Source organism: Rhamphochromis longiceps, linkage group LG20 (genome assembly GCF_057381845.1).
Source record: "Rhamphochromis longiceps isolate RC_006_pf linkage group LG20, R_longiceps_female_GT1.1, whole genome shotgun sequence".
NCBI classification, from domain to species: Eukaryota; Metazoa; Chordata; class Actinopteri; order Cichliformes; family Cichlidae; genus Rhamphochromis; species Rhamphochromis longiceps.
In genome coordinates this window covers 30965589-30979859 of record NC_140576.1, presented here as the reverse complement: position 1 = coordinate 30979859, position 14271 = coordinate 30965589, and the positions used below count along the sequence as shown (strand labels likewise).

Genomic DNA, 14271 nt, shown 5'->3' with positions numbered 1-14271 from the left:
CTATGGGTATTATAATGCTTTTTAAAGGTATTCAACCTTGCATATCATCTGTTTCTCTCCCCAACCCTTTAGATTCACACATAGGAAGAATCTGTCTAACAAACCACAGTAAAAGTAATAAGAATATTCGTGCTTTGTTCCAGACAGAATCTCTAACTATCCCACATGTGGTCTCTTATTGGAATTCCTTTGTCAGTGACATTAACTGGAAAAGAGTATGGACAATTCCTAACAAGTATCTGGTAACGAATAAAGTGAAGGAAGTCTCATTTAAAATATTGCATAAATTTTATCCTGCTAATCATTACATGACGAAGTTCAAAAGGGACATAAATGTGAACTGTGGATTTTGTGGAAGCCATCCTGAGACTGTGCAACACCTCTTCTGGATCTGTTCATACGCTAGAACATTTTGGAAAGACTTCAGTAGATTCATTGCTGGACATCTCTATAATGACTTTACTGTGAAATGGGAAAATGTTGTATTTTGTTTCTTTCGAAGGCAAAAAAAAGATGTTTACTTTATAATAAACTTATTAGTTATCTTAGCTAAATTTTATTTTCACAAATAGAATAGAATAGAATAGAATTCAACTTTATTGTCATTGCACATGCACAGGTACAGGGCAACGAAATGCAGTTTGCATCCATCCAGAAGTGCTTTAGTGATATAGATATATTACAATATATATTAGCAATAATATAGATATGTGAGTATATTACAGAAATGGGTCTATTATGGTATGTTATAATGTACACGGTATGAAGTATGTTGTGAATATTCTATAACTATAAGTATGTACAGGCTGTAGTGAGTACAGGCTATGTACAGGATATGGACAGGATATAAATATGAAAAACTATACAGAATATGAAATAAATAACTTTACAGAATCTGGGATATACAGCTATACAGAAATGGGAACTATGCAAGTTGTAAACAGTTGTAGGATTAAAGATTATCGAATGTACAGAATGATTATTTACAGAGCTATACAGTAGTGCAGTTAAGATAAGTGAGATATGTGGATAATTTCTACAGAGGCTATATAAAGTGCTAGTGGTTGTGAGTGGTGGTTCAGTCCATGTTATTATTGTGTTTGAGGGTACAGTTGTCCATTGTGGGTGTGTGTATGTTCAGTCCATGAGTTTAACGTGGGTCAGATGTCAGGAGGCAGAGTTCAGGAGTCTGACAGCTGTGGGGAAGAAGCTGTTCCGGTACCTGGTGGTCTTAGTCCGGAGGCTCCTGTGGCGCCTCCCAGAGGGCAGGAGGGTGAAGAGTCCATGTGATGGGTGACTGGGGTCTTTGATGATTTTCCCAGCCCTTTTCAGACACCGCTTCCTGTAGATGTCTTTTATGGCAGGAAGTGGTGCTCCGGCGATGCGCTGGGCAGTTTTCACGACCCTCTGCAACGCCTTCCGGTCTGAGGAAGAGCAGTTCCCGTACCAGACTGTTATACAGTTGGTCAGGATGCTCTCGATGGTGCAACGATAGAAGTTCACCAGGATGTCTGAGGACAGGTGGTTCTTCCTCAGAGTCCTCAAGAAGAAGAGGCGCTGGTGAGCCTTCTTGACCAGCTTGGAGCAGTTGGTCGTCCAGGTGAGATCCTCGGAGATGTGGACTCCCAGGAACTTGAAGCTGCTCACACGCTCCACAGCCGTCCCCTTAATGTGGATGGGTGGATGTGGGTCAGCATTCCTCCTGTAGTCCACGATGAGCTCCTTGGTCTTCTCGGTGTTAAGCAGCAGGTTGTTTCTGTCGCACCACTCAGCCAGACGATCCACCTCCTCCCTGTAGGCGGCCTCATCGTTGTCACTGATGAGGCCAATCACCGTGGTGTCATCTGCAAACTTAATGATGGTGTTGGAACCACCAGCAGGTCTGCAGTCGTGGGTGAAGAGGGAGTAGAGGAAAGGGCTCATCACACAGCCTTGTGGTACACCGGTGTTCATTGTGATGGTAGATGAGCAGCGGTTATCCAGCCGGACATGTTGGGGGCGGTTGGTCAGGAAGTCCAGTAACCATTTGCAGATGAGGGAACTGATACCCAGGTCTGTCAGTTTCCTGATGAGTTGTGAGGGGTGGATTGTATTGAATGCTGAACTGAAGTCTATAAACAGCATTCTGGCGTAGGTGTTGTTGTTGTCCAGGTGTGAGAGGACAGTGCATTGCGATGGAGACTGCATCCTCTGTGCTCCTGTTCCGGCGGTATGCGAATTGGTGGGGGTCCAGGGTGGGGGGGAGACAGGATTTGAAGTGTGCTAGGACCAGTCGCTCTAAGCACTTAGTGATGATGGGGGTGAGTGCTACTGGGCGGTAATCATTGAGGCAAGATGGGTTGGAGTTTTTGGGTATCGGGACGATGGAGGTGGATTTGAAGCAGGCCGGTACCACAGTCCCGATACCCAAAAATGCAAATACAGTAACAGAAAACCTAATTTTAAACATTACTATAATGATGTTTTATGTTACATAAAATTGATTAGTGGATCACTTAACAAAAAGGCTATGAAAACTATTACTATTTGTAGTAATTACAAATTATTTGAATGTATGTAATTCTTTGTATTACACCCCCTGGCATATGTTAATTTTGTTCTGATTGTATACATGTTCTGTATACTGTTTCTTAATAAAGTTTAATATTTTGAAAAAAAAAAAAAAAAAAAAGGAAATCGACGGCGCATTTGGAGTATGCATTTGAAGTACACTTCGAATTGGGACAGCCGTCGTCGCGTGGCGGTGACGTAACCGCACTTAAAATGCGTACTTCAAGCATGCAGTCTCTTAATTGGGACACAGCCATGGTCTCAGTGAACAGTCATGGTCACACACTGCATGTGGTTTTAAAAGCAACATGTCTGTTCACCACAACAATGGAGATGTGTAATATTAGTGCAGCTACGGTTTGTTTTTGAACATCAGTTCTGTTTTCTACTTTGATCACTTAGACCAAAAAAGTGTTGTTTTCAGATTCTTTCTTTTACATCTATTAACCACCTGTTCATTTTTTTATTACAATTAGTTTCACATAAATGTTAGTGTTTTCTTTTCCATCCATCCATCCATCCATCCATCCATCCATCTTCATCCGCTTTATCCGGGGCCGGGTCACGGGGGCAGCAGCCTAAGCAAAGAGGCCCAGATCTCCCTCTCCCCAGCCACCTCCTCCAGCTTATCCGGGGGAATACCAAGGCGTTCCCAGGCCAGCCGAGAGATATAATCTCTCCAGCGTGTCCTGGGTCTGCCCCGGGGCCTCCTCCCGGTGGGACATGCCTGGAACACCTCACCCAGGAGGCGCCCAGGGGGCATCCTCGTCAGATGCCCGAACCACCTCAGCTGGCTCCTTTCGATGTGGAGCAGCAGCTGCTCTACTCTGAGCCCCTCCCGGATGGCCGAACTTCTCACCCTATCTCTAAGGGAGAGGCCAGCCACCCTTCGGAGGAAGCTCATTTCCGCCGCTTGTATCCGCGATCTCGTTCTTTCGGTCACTACCCACAGCTCGTGGCCATAGGTGAGGGTAGGGACGTAGATCGACCGGTAAATTGAGAGCTTCGCTTTTACACTCAGCTCCCTCTTCACCACGACGGACCGGTGCAGCGTCCGCATTACTGCAGCTGCAGCCCCAATCCGTCTGTCAATCTCCGGCTCCCTTCTCCCATCACTCGCGAACAAGACCCCGAGATACTTGAACTCCTCCACTTGGGGCAGGAACTCATCCCCGACCCGGAGTGGGCACTCCACCCTTTTCCGGCTGAGAACCATGGCCTCAGATTTGGAGGTGCTGATCCTCATTCCCGCTGCTTCACACTCGGCTGCGAACCGTTCCAGTGCGAGCTGGAGGCCCTCACCCGATGAAGCCAACAGAACCACATCATCTGCAAAAATCAGAGATGAGATTCTGAGGCCACCAAAGCGAAAGCCCTCCGCCACTTGGCTGCGCCTAGAAATTCTGTCCATAAAAATTATGAACAGAACCGGAGACAAAGGGCAGCCCTGGCGGAGCCCATCACCCACCGGGAACGAGTCCGACTTATTGCCGGCAATGCGAACCAAGCTCTTGCAACGGTTGTATAGGATTCGAATGGCCCGTAGCAATGGGCCAGACACCCCATATTCCCGCAACACCTCCCACAGGACACCCCGAGGGACACGGTCGAATGCCTTCTCCAAGTCCACAAAACACATGTAGACTGGTTGGGCAAACTCCCATGCACCCTCAAGTATCCTGGAGAGGATAAAGAGCTGGTCCAGTGTTCCGCGACCAGGACGAAAACCGCATTGTTCCTCCTGTATCCGAGGTTCGACTAACGGACGAACTCTCCTTTCCAGCACCCTGGCATAGACTTTCCCAGGGAGGCTGAGGAGTGTGATCCCCCTGTAGTTGGAACACACCCTCCGGTCCCCCTTCTTAAAGATGGGGACCACCACCCCGGTCTGCCAGTCCACAGGTACTGCCCCTGATCTCCACGCTACATTGCAGAGGCGTGTCAACCAGGACAGCCCTACAACGTCCAGAGCCTTCAGGAACTCGGGGCGGACCTCATCAACACCGGGGGCTCTGTCACCAAGGAGTTGTTTAACTGCCTCAGTGACCTCGCCCCCGGAAATTGGCGGGTCATTCCCCTCATCCCCAGACTCTGCTTCCTCCTTGGAAGACGTGTCAGTGGGATTAAGGAGGTCCTCGAAGTATTCCTTCCACCGCCTGACAATTTTCTCAGTCGACGTCAGCAGCGCTCCGCCAGCACTATACACAGTGCAGGTAGAGCACCGCTTTCCCCTCCTGAGACATCTGACGGTTTGCCAGAATCTCTTCGAGGCAGTCCGAAAGTCTTTTTCCATGGCCTCTCCGAACTCCTCCCACACCCGAGTTTTTGCTTCAGCCACTGCCCGAGCCGCATTCCGCTTGGCCTGTCGATACCTGTCGGCTGCCTCCGGAGTCCCACAGGCTAACCAAGCCCGATAGGACTCCTTCTTCAGCCTGGTGGCTCCCTTCACCTCTGGTGTCCACCATTTGGTTCGGGGATTACCACCACGGCAGGCACCAACCACCTTGCGGCCGCAGCTCAATGCCGCAGCTTCGGCAATGGAGACGCTGAACATGGTCCATTCGGACTCAATGTCCCCAGTCTCCCTCGGAATGCTGTCGAAGCTCTGCCGGAGGTGTGCGTTGAAGATCTCGCGGACTGGGGCCTCTGCTAGACGTTCCCAGCACACCCTCACTACGCGTTTAGGTGCACCAGGTCTGTCCAGCGTCCTCCCCCGCCACCTGATCCAACTCACCACCAGGTGGTGATCAGTTGACAGCTCAGCCCCTCTCTTTACCCGAGTGTCCAGAACATATGGTCGCAGGTCTGCTGATACGACTACAAAATCGATCATCGACCTACGGCCTAGAGCGTCCTGGTGCCACGTGCACTTATGGACACTCTTATGTTCGAACAGGGTGTTCGTTATGGCCAAACTGTGATTAGCACAGAAGTCCAATAAGTCCAAAGCACCACTCGGGTTCAGATCAGGGAGGCCGTTCCTCCCAATCACGCCCCTCCAGGTCTCGCTGTCGTTACCCACGTGAGCATTGAAGTCTCCCAGCAGGACAACAGAGTCTCCAGGTGGAGCACCCTCCAGCACCCCCCCCCCCCCCCCCCCCCCCCCAGGGACTCTAAGAAGGCTGGGTACTCTGAACTGCCACTCGGCGCATAAGCGCAGATGACAGTCAGGACCCGTTCCCCGACCCTAAGGCACAGGGAACAAACCCTCTCGTCCACCGGGAAAAACCCCAACGTACCGGCAGCAAGCCGAGGGGATATTAGGATACCCACCCCAGCCCGCCGCCTCTCACCAGGGGCAACTCCAGACTGAGACAGAGTCCAGCCCCTCTCCAGGAGACTGGTTCCAGAGCCCAAGCCATGCGTAGAGGTGAGCCCAACTATATCTAGCCGGTACCTCTCAACCTCACGCACTAACTCAGGCTCCTTCCCCACCAGAGAGGTGACATTCCATGTCCCTATTGCCAGTCTTGGCAGCCGGGGGTCAGTCCGCCAGGGCCTCCACTCCTGGCCGCCACCCGGCACACAATGCACCCGACCCCTATGGCGCCTCCTGCGGGTGGTGGGCCTGCGGGAGGATGGGCCCATGTCTCCTCTTCGGGCTGTGCCCGGCCGGGCCCCATGGACTAAGGCCCGGCCACCAGACGCTCGCCCTCGGGCACCCTCCCCGGGCCTGGCTCCAGGGCGGGGCCCCGGTAACCCTATCCCGGGCAGGGTAAACTGTTCCCTCGGTGTCCTTTTCATAAGGGTCTTATGAGTGTTTTCTTTTATGATCTTTTAATGCTTACACTACACTGTACATGTCTACATTAGAGACTGTTGTGATATTTTGATACCATGGTAGCATTTACAGGATATTGTTTTGTAGTGATATTATACAGAAAAGAGTTACTCAATAAGGCCCATTTACTAGTTGTTTTTCTCTTTCTCTCTGACCCAAGAATTGATGTGTAAGAATCACAGGCTGGTACCCCAAGGTCGAAAATACCACAGAGACGAGACCACTTCCTTACTCCCATCCTCCCTTCTTTATCTCTTAGAAAAAGGCTCGTTAAAGGCCAGGTGGTTTGTTTCAGAATTCACTAATGAAAGAACTCTGTATTCTATGTCTAGGAGTGTATTTTGCTGGGATGATCATAAATTGTAACTGAAGAGATAAACTACACAAAGGATACTTCTTTGCTCAGAAGGCAGGAAGACGTTTCCTTATTTGGTCTGTACCGGAACCTGCTGACACACGAACCTTTTTTTCCTCTATATAAGCTGTTATGTACTAAATAAACCTTTGAGTCGATTTGGGAAGGCAACCTGAAGCAGTCTGTGTTTCCTTGTTCTCCCAAGCTGCTCCCGACGTCGTAACTAACCCAGCTGAGCGGCATACCTGAGTGTTACTTTGAATAATTAGGAATCTTATAAGGAAAGGACAAAACTCTGCTTATCGCTCACGCCTTGGAGGAAAATTGAATTTCCTTCAATTTTGGTGTCAGAAGTGGGATTGGCTGACAGAAGGTAAATATGCGTCTTTCATATTTATATAAAGACCGTATTATACCTCTCTCAGTGATCGATCCATAAAAAAAACGGGATATGCTGACGAAGTTTCACTTAGTGATCCAGAGAGATACACTGACGACTTCCTCAGTCCCCGAATAAAGTAAATTAACCCTTGTGTGGTGTTGGTGGACCCGCTAGAGTTGTGGCTTTCCAAATTAACACTATCAAACAATTTTATGTTAAATTACTATGAATTAATGTGCTTCTCGTTTTTCTTTTATATAAAATGTTATGAATAAATCAGTTATAATCAAGTGGAAAGACACAACACATTTACACGTGAAAGAATAATTAATTGTTTAACTTTTCTTTAAAAAAAAAAAAAAAACGAAAGAAAAGAAAACTGAACACGGGTCTCACAGACCCGATTACCATACAAGGGTTAAAAGCAGTAAATTAAAAGCAGAAAGACACAGGAAGTTGCCTGTTGTTTTGCGAGAAGTTGCTCGTTAAGCGAGAAGTTGCTCGTTAAGTGAGAGTTGCTCACCCAAACAAAAATTGCTAGCAATAAATTTAAAGTAACCTCAGCTGTGCCGCAGCGAAATACTAACATAAATCCTTCAAGCGTGTAAACCCCTCTGGAAATCACTGAACATGGGTCAGAATAATTCAAAGACCACAGACAGGTCCGATAAAAAATCGAAATTAACTGCTTATTTCTGAGACATGAGTTTTTGAATGTGTTGATATTTAGACAGTGTGCATCTGTATGCTGAAACTGTAATGGTGAACCTGAGGTGATGGTCAACAGAAGGCAAATATATATCAATATAAAAAAATATTGAAGTAATGCTTTTACCCTCTGCAGCGTGTGGACGCTGTGCACACAATCACCTTATTCACTGTAGTAAACATGCACCGCTAGCTCACGTGACTGACTGTCTCCATGGTTACATCGTATATTATTAGCTGTGTAAACAGCTTCCAAAGATACCGCCATAGCTCTCTGCAGCTGTAACACTTTCACACTTTGCAAATCATTTCATGGTTTTGATAGTTATGAAGACAGAATATGTTTTTAAGGTCATGCTAGGCGGTTGCTATGGTGGTTGCTGTGGACTTGGGTGGACCGCGTCCGATTCCTGTTATTAGCTGTCCGCCGTAGGAAGGCTGCGTTCCATTTACAAGTAGTGACAGTCTGCCGCAACTCGAACTCAAACCCCGCTTTGTTCTTTAATTATAGGCCTTTTATAGCCGTTCATGACACGCACACACACACATAAAGCATTTTGCCTCACCATGAGAATGCAAGTTTACCTAACCTAACCTTAAAGTATCTGATATAGGATAGAAAAACGAAGCAACCAGAGATTTAATGATGAAGACTCTGGGTTCTGTAGTTCACGTTTTACAGTCCTGAATGACTCTTTGCATATGATTTATTGAAGAGGACTTTAGAATGCACTTTACATTTAGACTGTTGCTGTTTCATTTTTTACATTGTTGCGGTGTTATGTCATGAATAAGGTTTACCTGCTGGGGGTTTGATGGATCAGCTGGACAATTCAGTCAAAGACAGACTTCATTCATCATATGCAAGAATCCTAGTTGGATTTTTGTTGTCACTCATATTTTTGAACCAAATATTGAAAACAATTCTGACAGACTGGATACCTGGTCAGGGTGTACATTACCTTGTACTCAAGTATCCCAGGACAGAGCCCTGCCCCACCATGAGCCTGGGTGGATACGTGGTTATTAATATAAAAGGACCAATACTGAATATGAATATTTCATGAAAATTGAATTATAATACAAATTAGTAATAAGGGTTTCTCTGCGCCCTTATCTACTCCATACTCAGCTGCGGGCAGAGAGGGTGACAGGCGAGGATGGCACTGAAGAGAAGATGCTCGGTTTCTGGAGTCTCCTGGTCCTGTCAGTATTAGTAGGATGCATCTGCTGTGTCTTCTCGTGGATGCTCACCTACCTTGACTCGTTCCAGCCTGGTATGGATTTCCCAACACTGTGGACAGTGGCCCACGTCAGAGACGTTTAATATTGATTACATATGTCTGAATTGCTAACCCTAGCTCAACAGACCACAATGCCCTGGACTGTCAGTATAGTTACATGCTGTGAACATAAGTACCTTTGATCACAGTTTGTGTTGTAAAAGAGAAGGAATATTGAAAAAAAGATCAACATTGTGATATTATTTCTTCCAAACTGACCAGAAACATGCTTGTCAGACTCTCACAGCAAAGGATCAGACTCACTGTGCATGACAGCTCAGGCCAATGATGTCTGTTAAGATTGTCAGTTGTTTACTGCTTCTGTACAGTTAGGGTCACGTCTCTATTTCAGAATAATTAATATGCGGAAAACACTAAAAGTTGATTGTCTTCCAATATTCTAGCATAATTAAAAAACTTTGACTTTGTAAGTACATATTATTAGTCCTAATGCCAGTATGAGTCTTCATAACTCCTGCTTTGAAATACTGAACTTTGAAATTTACCTGATGAAAGATAGTTTACAGTGGCACTCTGTCAGGATCATTCTGACTATAAGATCACTGTATTAATCTGAATCCTTCTGAAATGTGCTGTGAATGAATGCTGATGCAACTCACTGTGGGAAAGCTGCTAATAAAATGAATCTGTGACACATGCAACACGTTCACAGAGGAAGAGGACTCAAAGGGAGGACACGCAGAGGCTGTGTTGAAGTCAGAAATCCAAATCTTTATTTAAAAAAACAGGCGGCGGTTACAAACAGGAAGACAAGCAGTCCATCAAACAGTCTACAGGGTCAAACATTCAGAGAATTTAAACAGCAGTAAAAAATAACTGGACACTGAAAAACTTAAAGCAATGTGTGACGCAATAGAAGGAAGCAGTGTGTTACTGTGTTGTGTTGTTTGTTACGTTGTGATGTGTCATATCGTGTCGTGTTGTGTTATATGTAGTGCCGACGTAGGACAGTTTTTCCAATTTCATTGTACTACTGTACTATGTATGACTGTGCAATGACAATAAAGAGTTATCTTATCTTATCTTATATTCACTGAATTATCATCAATTACAAAAGAGAAAAATGATGATTTCTAAGGATTATTTTCTTAAATGCAGTTAGAGTGTGGCTGGTAAAGATGGAAACATACAGAATGTAAACTGTGTGAGTTTGGTGAACTTTGTTAGTAACAAATGAGGTAAAAAAAAAAACAACCCCAAAACATACAAAACACAGAAAGAGGCTCTCAGTATTCATTAATAATTAGAAAGAAAAATTCTGGTCGTGGATTTTTACAGTCTTAGTTCCGCTCGCTGTCATCATTATAATCATCATGATAAATGGCGAGGTCCTGAGGTGGGTGGGGCTGTCTCTGTGATGTCACCATGAAGGAACAGCATCTGGCACGTGTTGGTGAAACATCCCAGTACACTGGTGTAGTTTCCTCTCCAGCTGTTTGACATGTGACACTTGAATAGTGTTAGGTCAGGTGACCACATGGTTTCTAAAGTAACTGACAGGAAGTAACCAGGCCGTCAGAAATGGATGGCATGTGTGTAGAGTTACTGGAGTTGGGTAACTCTACTTACCAAAAGCAGAAGCACACAGATGAAGGATCAGATGCTGAATGTTGCAGGAACATGCTCATGTGTGGTGGTCATTCAGTGCTGCTCCGGCAGGTTAGACAGTCCAAGACTGATATGCTGCCCATCTGAGAGTTTGAAAACACACATGGAAAGATTTATTTTGTGTTACAGTCAAAGTTGGATGTTCATTTTTGTCCTTTAAAAATGTTTGTGTATTTGAAAGCACTAACATTTAAGGATGACTTGGATTGTCTCCTTTAAAGGGGAGACAAGTGTATCCACTGATCTACGTCACTTTACCTGGATGATGACTCTTCTCCCCCTCACTCAGAAACACTCCTAATATAACCAAGCAAATAAATAATATTGAAGATTTACTTACATCATTACAAAAACATCAAAAACATCTCCCTTTGATTCTATTTCTCCATTCCTGCTGAACATCAGGCAACAAATATCTCAATAAATCACAGTAAAATGTAAAGCACATGTTTTCTCTGCTTTGTCTAACCTCTGCAGAGCCTCTGTCAAGAAAAACATAACTGTAAGCATAAAACAAATATACATTCATAACACGTCACTGGACAAACCTCGGTCAGTTGATTTCCTCTGTGCAGTGCAGATGAGCATCAGTCAGCAAGTGACTCTGCTGGTTCTTCTGAGGAAACACCACCGTCTCTCCACACCGTCACCATCTGTGAGCACAAACTGCTGCTCTGCCAGCATGTAGGAATCACATATCACACACAGGGGTGAAGAAACATCAGAGCTCAACTTTGGATACTTTAGATCTAAACAGATCAAAGTAGCTCTTAGTTTCAACAATCAGTGAGCAGACAAACAATGATACCAAACTGATTCTGTATGAATACAATATGGTATTTTCAATACAGGTGTCAAATTAATTTATTAAAACTAATACAGATATATGTATATTTTTTTTGATAAATTAGTTTGCTAAATTATAAGAATATATATTTTTTTTCATTTAACAATTGCAACTAAAAGAAATTAAATATTGAACAAAAATATATTGTCACATTCTTTGCATGCTCAGCATGCTGAAAGACTTGAAGTTGCTACAGATTTTAAGAAGTGATAATTATAGGGAAGAAACTTCTCTTTTTCATCCGTTTAATCAAACATTTGATGCCTCAGCTGTCTCAGTCCTATAGCGTTCTGCAACTACAACTAACCTGAGGCTTGGATTTGGCTGCAGGTGCCCCTGTACATCCTTCTCAGCAGCACACATGTGGGTACCATTTAATCCCACTTCTTCCTGAGCTTTGCTTCATCACAAGACCAAAGGTGGCATCCCGTGTCACAGTCTTATCATCATCCAGAAGAAACATTTGAAGAAACATTTACGCGCCTCCTGGTTTTGTTTTCTGATCCTGCGAAAAGACTGAGGACAACAAAGCCCAGAGAACACGAGATACACAACATCCAACATTCAGACTCAACAGCCTCCATAAATGAAGAGCACCAGGTTGGTTCAGTTATAGTAGATATAAGCATACTTCACATTACTGGGTATGAATAATAATGAGGAGGCAAACTTTGACGATGCAGAGCATGATGTCCCATCATCAGACTGTAAACAAACATCCACCAGGCTTCTTTGTTGCCAAAATTGATGATTCTCCTATCAGGGATCAGTAGCGTGTATTAACCTGTGGTACAAGCAGCAGTCACTGAAATATTACTGTTTCAGATAAGAAATCTAGGACATAAAAGCCAGAGTGGGAGGGATCTCTGCAAACTGACTTAGGTCTGCAAGTGTGAAGCTCAACAAAAATCTGACTCTCCAGTCACAGACAAACAAAAACTCCAGCTGGGAGATAGAAAATGCTGTCTGGAGGAGCCCCCTGGTCTGTCATCCGGCCCCCCCCCAGTAAGGGGGACTCCCCACAACTATGTATGCATACATGTTTTCAGTTCATTCCAGACTTCCTGATGCATTTTAATCAGTTATCACTGCCTTGTTATTACATTCCTGCTTATTACACAGAAAGTGTCAGAGGTGCTCTGGCCCTTTATTGTCATTTTACATGTACAACGAAATTATGAGTGCTCCATAGCAACTGTGGGGGTATAAGATATAAATAGTAAAACAGCAGGAATAAATAACAAACAGGAGAAATATATACAATCAAGCAAAATATATGAAAGTTACTGAGACCATGGGTCAGATTGGTGAGGTGAGTGGGCAGGGGTGGAGCGTAAGAGGATAGGGTTTGTTAACAGCCTGAATGGCCCAGGCGAACAAGCTGTTTGTGAGGTAAAGACCCTACATTAATAGAGAGAAAACACTGAAAACCCCAACATGATATGACTCCCTATGAGAATGTGCTTTGGCAACAATGGGAAAGAAAAACTTCAATTTATCAGGAAGAACCCTCGTGAAGAACCAGGCTCAGGGAGGAGGAGCCATCTTTCGCTCTACATTATTATATTCCTTTCTTCTGGTATTATTATTATTAATAATATTGTTGTTGTTGATTTTGTTGCTGTTGTTTTTGTTTTTGCACTCATTACAAAACTTAAATAACCACGTGAGGTTATATGCATATTCACTTCTGTAAACACTAGCTAGTCATTTTATTGGAGGGGTCATTCACAAACAAAAAGAACAGAAACATCCTTGCTTATGATGTTTCTGTTCCATTATGATCTCTCTGTTTGTAGAAAAGTTCAGTTCTCTGTAATGTAATGTTTTTGGTAAATTATTCCTGTCTGTGTGTGTGTGTGTGTGTGTGTGTGTGTGTGTGTGTGTGTGTGTGTGTGTGTGTGTGTGTGTGTGTGTGTGTGTGTGTGTGTGTGTGTGTGTGTAGTCAATCCATATGCTGGCCATTATTTTAACTGCGCTACGGCAGCTTCTCTGTACTGTCATAGAGCTAAATTGTGCCTAGTTTTGCCTGTAGGTGTTCTTTTTTTGTTTGTTTTTGTTTTAGTTTACAGCTAAAAAAAAGAAAATACCTTAGTGGTTAATAACCAAAGTAATATGCTTACTTTCTTGCTGAAAGTAAGATGTGAAGATGGCTATCAGCCTAAAATCTGTGTGTTATACAGGCCTCTTCATTGTTATTATTATTTATATAGCACCAAATCACAACAACAGTAGCCTCAAGGTGCTTTACAGGGAGTGCAGAATTATTAGGCAAATGAGTATTTTGTCCACATCATCCTCTTCATGCATGTTGTCTTACTCCAAGCTGTATAGGCTCGAAAGCCTACTACCAATTAAGCATATTAGGCGATGTGCATCTCTGTAATGAGAAGGGGTGTGGTCTAATGACATCAACACCCTATATCAGGTGTGCATAATTATTAGGCAACTTCCTTTCCTTTGGCAAAATGGGTCAAGAGAAGGCCTTGACAGGCTCAGAAAAGTCAAAAATAGTGAGATATCTTGCAGAGGGATGCAGCAGTCTCAAAATTGCAAAGCTTCTGAAGCGTGATCATCGAACAATCAAGCGTTTCATTCAAAATAGTCAACAGGGTCGCAAGAAGCGTGTGGAAAAACCAAGGTGCAAAATAACTGCCCATGAACTGAGAAAAGTCAAGCGTGCAGCTGCCAAGATGCCACTTGCCACCAGTTTGGCCATATTTCAGAGCTGCAACA

General features: G+C 44.3%; 1 long non-coding RNA gene across 5 annotated transcripts; it reads right to left on the bottom strand.

The window, feature by feature from the left end:
- Nucleotides 1-10111: 10111 nt before the first annotated feature.
- On the bottom strand, nt 10112-12483 carry LOC146645633 (uncharacterized). Of its 5 annotated transcripts, none has more exons than XR_014909081.1 (5): nt 11843-12483; nt 11237-11357; nt 10877-10985; nt 10650-10771; nt 10112-10573 (listed from the first exon to the last, which is right to left on the bottom strand). It is a non-coding gene; the product is annotated as an uncharacterized LOC146645633 (long non-coding RNA). The 5 variants fall into 5 exon arrangements; XR_014909080.1 differs by having other exon boundaries at nt 10947-10985; nt 11237-11362; nt 11843-12482; XR_014909082.1 differs by having other exon boundaries at nt 10112-10529; nt 11843-12482.
- Between the last annotated feature and the right edge of the window lie 1788 nt (nt 12484-14271).